Genomic DNA, 9625 nt, shown 5'->3' with positions numbered 1-9625 from the left:
CACTTAGAACCCTTCACACACAAGGAATTAGACCGCAAAACCTGAAAAACCCTCCTGACCTGCTGGACATGAGAGTCCCAGTCATCCGAAAAAATCAGAATATCATCCAGATACACAATCATAAATTTATCCAAATAATCGCGGAAAATGTCATGCATAAAGGACTGGAAGACTGAAGGGGCATTTGAAAGACCAAAAGGCATCACCAAATACTCAAAGTGGCCCTCGGGCGTATTAAATGCGGTTTTCCACTCATCCCCCTGCTTGATTCGCACCAAATTATACGCCCCACGGAGATCAATCTTAGAGAACCACTTGGCCCCCTTTATACGAGCAAACAAATCAGTCAGCAGTGGTAACGGATATTGATATTTAACCGTGATTTTATTCAAAAGCCGATAATCAATACACGGCCTCAAAGAGCCATCTTTCTTAGACACAAAGAAAAAACCGGCTCCTAAGGGAGATGACGAAGGACGAATATGTCCCTTTTCCAAGGACTCCTTTATATATTCTCGCATAGCAGCGTGTTCAGGCACAGACAGATTAAATAAACGACCCTTAGGGTATTTACTACCCGGGATCAAATCTATGGCACAATCGCACTCCCGGTGCGGAGGTAGTGAACCAAGCTTGGGTTCTTCAAAAACGTCACGATAGTCAGACAAGAATTCAGGAATCTCAGAGGGAATAGATGATGAAATGGAAACCAAAGGTACGTCCCCATGAGTCCCTTTACATCCCCAGCTTAACACAGACATAGCTTTCCAGTCGAGGACTGGGTTATGAGATTGCAGCCATGGCAATCCTAGCACCAAAACATCATGTAGATTATACAGCACCAGAAAGCGAATAATCTCCTGGTGATCCGGATTAATACGCATAGTTACTTGTGTCCAGTATTGTGGTTTATTATTAGCCAATGGGGTGGAGTCAATCCCCTTCAGAGGTATAGGAGCTTCCAAAGGCTCCAAATCATACCCACAGCGTTTGGCAAAGGACCAATCCATAAGACTCAAAGCGGCGCCAGAGTCGACATAGGCGTCCGCGGTAATAGATGATAAAGAACAAATCAGGGTCACAGATAGAATAAACTTAGACTGTAAAGTGCTAATTGAAACAGACTTGTCAAGCTTCTTAGTACGCTTAGAGCATGCTGATATAACATGAGTTGAATCACCACAATAGAAGCACAACCCATTTTTTCGTCTAAAATTCTGCCGCTCGCTTCTGGACAGAATTCTATCACATTGCATATTTTCTGGCGTCTTCTCAGTAGACACCGCCAAATGGTGCACAGGTTTACAATGGTTTACACACAAAGAATTCTCCCGCAAAACCTGAAAAACCCTCCTGACCTGCTGAACATGAGACTCCCAGTCATCAGAAAAAATCAAAATATCATCCAAGTACACAATCATAAATTTATCCAAATATTCACGGAAAATATCATGCATTAAGGACTGAAAGACAGAAGGTGCATTAGAAAGGCCAAAAGGCATTACCAAATACTCAAAATGGCCCTCAGGCGTATTAAATGCGGTCTTCCACTCATCCCCCTGCTTAATTCGCACCAAATTATACGCCCCACGAAGATCAATCTTAGAGAACCACTTAGCCCCCCTTATGCGAGCAAACAAATCAGTCAGCAAAGGCAACGGATACTGATATTTGACTGTAATTTTATTCAGGAGACGATAATCAATACAAGGCCTCAGAGAGCCATCCTTTTTAGAGACAAAGAAAAAACCGGCTCCTAAAGGTGATGAAGAAGGACGAATATGTCCCTTTTCCAGGGACTCCTTAATATACTCGCGCATAGCAGCATGTTCAGGTACAGATAGGTTAAACAAACGACCCTTTGGAAATTTACTGCCAGGAATCAGATCTATGGCGCAATCACAATCCCTGTGAGGAGGGAGTGAACCAATCTTAGGCTCTTCAAAAATATCACGATAATCAGACAAAAATGCCGGAATCTCAGATGGAATAGATGACGAAATGGACACCATAGGAGTGTCCCCATGAGCCCCCCGACATCCCCAGCTTAACACAGACATAGCCTTCCAGTCAAGGACTGGGTTATGAGACTGTAACCATGGTAATCCAAGCACCAAAACATCATGTAAATTGTACAACACAAGGAAGCGAATCACCTCCTGATGGTCTGGAGTCATACGCATAGTCACTTGCGTCCAGAACTGTGGTTTATTACAAGCCAAAGGTGTAGAATCAATACCCTTCAGAGGTATAGGGACTTCCAGAGGCTCTAAATCAAACCCACAGCGCCTGGCAAAGGACCAGTCCATAAGACTCAGAGCGGCGCCAGAGTCCACATAGGCATCCACGGTAATAACTGATAATGAACAAATCAAGGTTACAGACAAAATAAATTTGGACTGTAAAGTGCCAATTGAAATGGACTTGTCAACCTTCCTAGTACGCTTAGAGCATGCCGATATAACATGAGCAGAATCACCACAATAGAAGCATAACCCACTTTTACGCCTATAATTCTGCCGCTCGCTTCTGGACATAACTCTGTCACATTGCATTTTCTCTGGCGTCTCTTCAGAAGATACCGCCAAATGGTGCACGGGTTTGCGCTCCCGCAAACGCCGATCAATCTGAATTGCCATTGTCATGGACTCATTCAGACCTGTAGGCGCAGAGAACCCGACCATAACATCTTTAACGGCATCAGAAAGGCCCTCTCTGAAATTTGCCGCTAAGGCGCACTCATTCCACTGAGTAAGCACAGACCACCTACGAAATTTTTGGCAGTATATCTCCGCTTCATCTTGCCCTTGAGATAGGGCTATCAAAGCTTTTTCAGCTTGAATCTCCAAATTAGGTTCCTCATAAAGCAACCCTAAAGCCAGGAAAAACGCATCCACATTGAGCAACGCAGGATCCCCTGGTGCCAATGAAAATGCCCAATTTTGAGGGTCACCTCGCAGCAAAGAGATTACAATCTTAACCTGCTGGACAGGATCTCCTGAGGAGTGAGGTCTGAGAGAAAGGAATAATTTACAATTATATTTGAAATTCAAAAACCGAGATCTATCTCCGGAAAACACCTCTGGTGTAGGGATTTTAGATTCAGAAATAGGAGCATGTAAAACAAAATCTTGTAAATTTTGAACCTTCGTAGCAAGATTATTTAAACCTGCAGCCAAACTCTGAGGATCCATCTTTAAACAGGTGAGCTCAGAGCCATTCAAGGATTATAAGGAGAGAAAGGCAAAGGCTGTAATTAAAGCTGAAATACAACTGATCCAACTATGGAGCAAGCATAGAGGAAAAAGGGAAAAAAAAAAAATTTTACAGACTTCTTTTTTCTCTCCTTTCTTCTGCCAATAAGTTTAACACAGGCCGGTCATACTGTCATGGTTCCCAATGGCAAGGGAACGTAAGAAACATATAAGTAACGAACGAGCTCTCGGGTGATGGAAACTCGAGTTGACCGTGAGCTAAATCTACCACACAACTAACAGTAGCCAGGGAGCATACCTACGGCTTCCTATATGCCACGCGCCAGCCGGAGGACTAACTACGCCTGGTAGAGGAAGAAACAGACCTGGCTTACCTCTAGGGAAATACCCCAAAAGATGATAGCAGCCCCCCACATGTAATAACGGTGAATTAAGAGGAAAATACATACACAGTATGAAAGTAGATTTAGCAAAGAGAGGTCCACTTACTAGATAGCAGAAGGATACAAAAGAGGACTTCACGGTCAACTGAAAACCCTTTCAAAAACCATCCTGAAATTACTTTAAGACTCCTGTGTCAACTCATGACACAGGAGTGGCAATTTCAGCCCGCAAGAGCTTCCAGCTACAGAGAATTACAAAAACTGCAAACTGGACAAAAGGTACAAAACAAAAGGACAAAGTCCACTTAGCTGATCAGCAGACTAGTAGCAGGAACATGCAACCGAAGGCTCTGGTTACAATGATGACCGGCAAGGAAATGACTGGAGAGCAAGGCTAAATAGGAAACTCCCAAACACTGATGGAAGCAGGTGAACAGAAGCAGCAAAGTACAAACAAGTCACCAGTACCACCAGCAACCACCAGGGGAGCCCAAAAAGCGGATACACAACAGATAGGATGCCATGTCACGTTTGGAGAGCCCCTGATGTGCCTAAACAGTGGAAACTTCCCACAAGTGACACCATTTTGGAAAGTAGACACCCTAAGGAACGTATCTAGATGTGTGGTGAGCACTTTGAACCCCCAAGTGCTTCACAGAAGTTAATAATGTAGAGCTGTAAAAATAAAAAATCATATTTTTTTTACAAAAATGATCTTTTCACCCCAATTTTTTATTTTCCCAAGGGTAACAGGAGAAATTGGACCACGAAAATTGTTGTCCAATTTGTCCTGAGTACGTTGATACCCCATATGTGGGAGTAAACCACTGTTTGGGCGCATGGCAGAGCTCAGAAGTGAAGGAGCACCGTTTGACTTTTTCAACGCAGAATTAGCTGGAATTGAGATCAGACGCCATGTCTCGTTTGGAGAGCCCCTGATGTGCCTAAACTGTGGAAACCCGCAACAAGTGACCCCATTTTGGAAATTATACCACCTAAGGAGCTTATCTAGATGTGTGGTTTGCACTTTGAACCCCCAATTGCTTCATTAAAGTTTATAATATAGAGCTGTGAAAATTTAAAAATCTTTTTTTTTACAAAAATGATATTTTCGCCACCAATTTTTTATTTTCCAAAGGGTATCCGGAGAAATTGGACCCCAAAAGTTGTTGTACAATTTGTCCTGAATAGGCTGATACCCCATATGTGGGGGGGAGTGTTGTGAATTTGGATTCTGGGCTCCCCCGGTGGCTACTGGTGGAATTGAACTTGTGACATCATCTTCCCTGTTCACCTGTTCTGATTAGATCTGGGTGTCGCTATATAACCTGGCTTCTCTGTTAGATGCTTGCCGGTCAACAATGTTATCAGAAGCCTCTCTGTGCTTGTTCCTGCTCCCAGACATCTACTAGATAAGTTGGACATTCGTCCATGTTTTGTTTTTGTATTTTGGTTCCAGTTCACAGCTGCAGTTTCGTTACTGTGTCTGGAAAGCTCTTGTTGATCAGGAATTGCCACTCTGGTATTATGAGTTAATGCCAGAGTCCTAAAGTAATTTCTGGATGTGTTTTGTTAGGGTTTTCTACTGACCATGAAAGTATGCTTTCTGTCTTCTGCTATCTAGAAAGCGGACCTCAAATTTGCTAAAACTATTTTCCTGCTGCGTTTGTTGTTTCATCTCATATCACCGCCAATATATGTGGGGGGCCTCTGTCTCCTTTTTGGGCATTTCTCTAGAGGTGAGTCAGGTCTTATATTTCCCTCTGCTAGCATTATTTAGTTCTCCGGCCGGCGCTGGGCATATAGGGATAAAAAGTAGGACATGCTACCTGGCTACTTCTAGATGATGCGGTAGGTTTAGTTCATGGTCAGTATAGTTACATCTTCCAAGAGCTTGTTCCTATTGAGGCTTATGCTAGTTCTCTGGCCATGGAGATCATGACAGTTTGACCGGCCCACTAAAGGGTTAAAATCCTTGGCTGAGAAAGGAGAGAAATAAGAAGTCTGCTGAAATTTTTTTTTTTTTTTTTTTTTTTCTCTAGTAGTTAGTGTGCTCTTAATTGGATCACTTGCCAGTCTGTCTATGCTGCAGTCTTTCTTTTTTTTTCTCTCTCCTTCTAATCTTTGAATGGCTCTATGTTCACCTGTCTATAATGGATCTACAGAGTGTAACTGCAGGTTTGAATAATCTCGCCACGAAAGTGCAAAGTTTGCAGGATTTTGTTGTTCATGCTCCGGTATCAGAGCCGAGAATTCCTTTGCCGGAATTCTTCTCAGGGAATAGATCTAGCTTTCAGAATTTTAGAAATAATTGTAAGTTATTTTTGTCCCTGAAATCTCGTTCTGCTGGAGACCCTGCACAGCAGGTTGGGATTGTGATTTCCTTGCTCCGCGGCGACCCTCAAGATTGGGCTTTTGCATTGGCACCAGGGGATCCTGCGTTGCGCAATGTGGATGCGTTTTTTCTGGCCTTGGGCTTGCTGTATGAGGAACCTCATTTGGAACTTCAGGCAGAAAAAACTTTGATGTCCCTATCGCAGGGGCAAGATGAAGCTGAAATTTACTGCCAAAAATTCCGTAAATGGTCTGTGCTTACTCAGTGGAATGAGTGTGCCTTGGCGGCTACTTTCAGAGAGGGTCTTTCTGATGCCATTAAGGATGTTATGGTGGGGTTCCCTGTGCCTGCAAGTCTGAATGAGTCCATGACAATGGCCATTCAGATCGATAGGCGTCTGCGGGAGCGCAAACCAGTGCACCATCTGGCGGTGTCCACTGAGAAGACGCCAGAAAACATGCAGTGTGATAGAATTCTGTCCAGAAGCGAGCGGCAGAATTTTAGACGGAAAAATGGGTTGTGTTTCTATTGTGGGGATTCTACTCATGTTATATCAGCATGCTTTAAGCGTACTAAAAAGCTTGATAAATCCGTTCCCATTGGCACTTTACAGTCTAAATTTATTTTGTCTGTGACCCTGATTTGCTCTTTGTCATCTATTACTACGGACGCCTATATCGACTCTGGCGCCGCTTTGAGTCTTATGGATTGGTCCTTTGCCAATCGTTGTGGGTATGATTTAGAGCCTTTGGAGACTCTTATTCCTCTGAAGGGGATTGACTCCACCCCATTGGCTAATAATAAACCACAATACTGGACACAAGTGACTATGTGTATTAATCCGGATCACCAGGAGACTATTCGTTTTCTGGTGCTGTATAATCTACATGATGATTTGGTGCTGGGATTGCCATGGCTGCAGTCTCACAACCCAGTCCTTGACTGGAGAGCTATGTCTGTGTTGAGCTGGGGATGTAAGGGGACTCATGGGGACGTACCTTTGGTGTCCATTTCATCATCTATTCCCTCTGAAATCCCTGAGTTCCTGTCTGATTATCGTGACGTCTTTGAAGAACCCAAGCTGGGTTCACTACCTCCGCACCGTGAGTGCGATTGTGCTATAGATTTAATTCCGGGTAGTAAATACCCAAAGGGTCGTTTATTTAATCTGTCTGTGCCTGAACATACTGCTATGCGAGAATATATAAAGGAGTCCTTGGAAAAGGGACATATTCGTCCATCGTCATCTCCCTTAGGAGCCGGTTTTTTCTTTGTGTCAAAAAAAGACGGCTCTTTGAGACCATGTATTGATTATCGGCTTTTGAATAAAATCACGGTTAAATATCAATACCCATTGCCGTTGCTGACTGATTTGTTTGCTCGCATAAAGGGGGCCAAGTGGTTCTCTAAGATTGATCTCCGTGGGGCGTATAATTTGGTGCGGATCAGGCAGGGGGATGAGTGGAAAACCGCATTTAATACGCCCGAGGGCCACTTTGAGTATTTGGTGATGCCTTTTGGTCTTTCTAATGCCCCTTCAGTCTTCCAGTCCTTTATGCATGATATTTTCCGCGATTTTTTGGATAAATTTATGATAGTGTATCTGGATGATATTCTGATTTTTTCGGATGATTGGGACTCTCATGTCCGGCAAGTTAAGAGGGTTTTTCAGGTTTTGCGGTCTAATTCTCTGTGTGTCAAGGGTTCTAAGTGCGTTTTTGGGGTTCAGAGAATTTCCTTTTTGGGATATATTTTTTCTCCCTCTTCCATTGAGATGGATCCTGTCAAGGTTCAAGCTATTTGTGATTGGACGCAGCCCTCTTCTCTTAAAAGTCTTCAGAAATTTTTGGGCTTTGCCAACTTTTATCGTCGATTTATTTCTGGTTTTTCGGATGTCGTTAAGCCATTGACCGATTTGACTAGACAGGGTGCTGATGTTGCTAATTGGTCCACTGATGCTGTGGAGGCCTTTCAGGAGCTTAAGCGCCGTTTTTCTTCTGCCCCTGTGTTGCGTCAGCCTGATGTGACTCTTCCTTTTCAGGTTGAGGTCGACGCTTCTGAGATCGGGGCTGGGGCAGTGTTGTCGCAGAAAAGTTCTGACTGCGCCGTGATGAGGCCTTGTGCCTTCTTTTCCCGTAAATTTTCGCCCGCTGAGCGGAATTATGATGTTGGGAATCGGGAGCTTTTGGCCATGAAGTGGGCGTTTGAGGAGTGGCGCCATTGGCTCGAGGGGGCCAGACATCAGGTGGTGGTATTGACTGACCACAAAAATTTGATCTATCTTGAGACCGCCAGGCGCCTGAATCCTAGACAGGCGCGCTGGTCATTATTTTTCTCTCGGTTTAATTTTGTGGTATCGTACCTACCGGGTTCTAAGAATGTTAAGGCGGATGCCCTTTCTAGGAGTTTTGAGCCTGATTCACCCGGCAACTCTGACCCCACAGGTATTCTTAAGGAGGGAGTTATCTTGTCAGCCGTTTCTCCAGACCTGCGGCGGGCCTTGCAGGAGTTTCAGGCGGATAGACCGGATCGTTGTCCGCCTGATAGGTTGTTTGTTCCTGATGATTGGACCAGTAGAGTCATCTCTGAGGTACATTCTTCTGCATTGGCAGGTCATCCTGGAATTTTTGGTACCAGGGATTTGGTGGCAAGATCCTTCTGGTGGCCTTCCCTGTCACGAGATGTGCGAGGCTTTGTGCAGTCTTGTGACGTTTGTGCTCGGGCCAAGCCTTGTTGTTCTCGGGCTAGTGGATTATTGTTGCCCTTGCCTATTCCTAAGAGGCCTTGGACACACATCTCGATGGATTTTATTTCAGATCTGCCTGTTTCTCAGAAGATGTCTGTCATCTGGGTGGTGTGTGACCGTTTTTCTAAGATGGTCCATTTGGTTCCCCTGCCCAAATTGCCTTCTTCTTCCGAGTGTGTGCCCCTGTTTTTTCAAAATGTTGTTCGTTTGCATGGTATTCCTGAGAATATCGTTTCTGACAGAGGAACCCAATTTGTGTCTAGATTTTGGCGGGCATTCTGTGCTAGGATGGGCATAGATTTGTCTTTTTCGTCTGCTTTTCACCCTCAGACTAATGGCCAGACCGAGCGGACTAATCAGACCCTGGAGACATATCTGAGGTGTTTTGTGTCTGCTGACCAGGATGATTGGGTTGCTTTTTTGCCATTGGCGGAGTTCGCCCTCAATAATCGGGCCAGCTCTGCCACTTTGGTGTCCCCGTTTTTCTGTAATTCGGGGTTCCACCCTCGATTTTCCTCCGGTCAGATGGAATCCTCGGATTTTCCTGGAGTGGATGCGGTGGTGGAGAGATTGCATCATATCTGGGGGCAGGTGATGGACAATTTAAAGTTGTCCCAGGAGAAGACTCAGCTTTTTGCCAACCGTCACCGTCGTGTTGGTCCTCGGCTTTGTGTTGGAGATTTGGTGTGGTTGTCTTCTCGTTTTGTCCCTATGAGGGTCTCATCTCCTAAGTTTAAGCCTCGGTTCATCGGTCCGTATAAAATATTGGAGATTCTTAACCCTGTTTCCTTCCGTTTGGACCTCCCTGCATCCTTTTCTATTCATAACGTTTTTCATCGGTCGTTATTGCGCAGGTATGAGGCACCGGTTGTGCCTTCCGTTGAGCCTCCTGCTCCGGTGTTGGTTGAGGGTGAGTTGGAGTACGTTGTGGAAAAAATCCTAGACT

Source organism: Ranitomeya variabilis, chromosome 5, assembly GCF_051348905.1.
Source record: "Ranitomeya variabilis isolate aRanVar5 chromosome 5, aRanVar5.hap1, whole genome shotgun sequence".
Taxonomy (NCBI): domain Eukaryota; kingdom Metazoa; phylum Chordata; class Amphibia; order Anura; family Dendrobatidae; genus Ranitomeya; species Ranitomeya variabilis.
Note: the sequence above shows the minus strand (reverse complement) of the source record.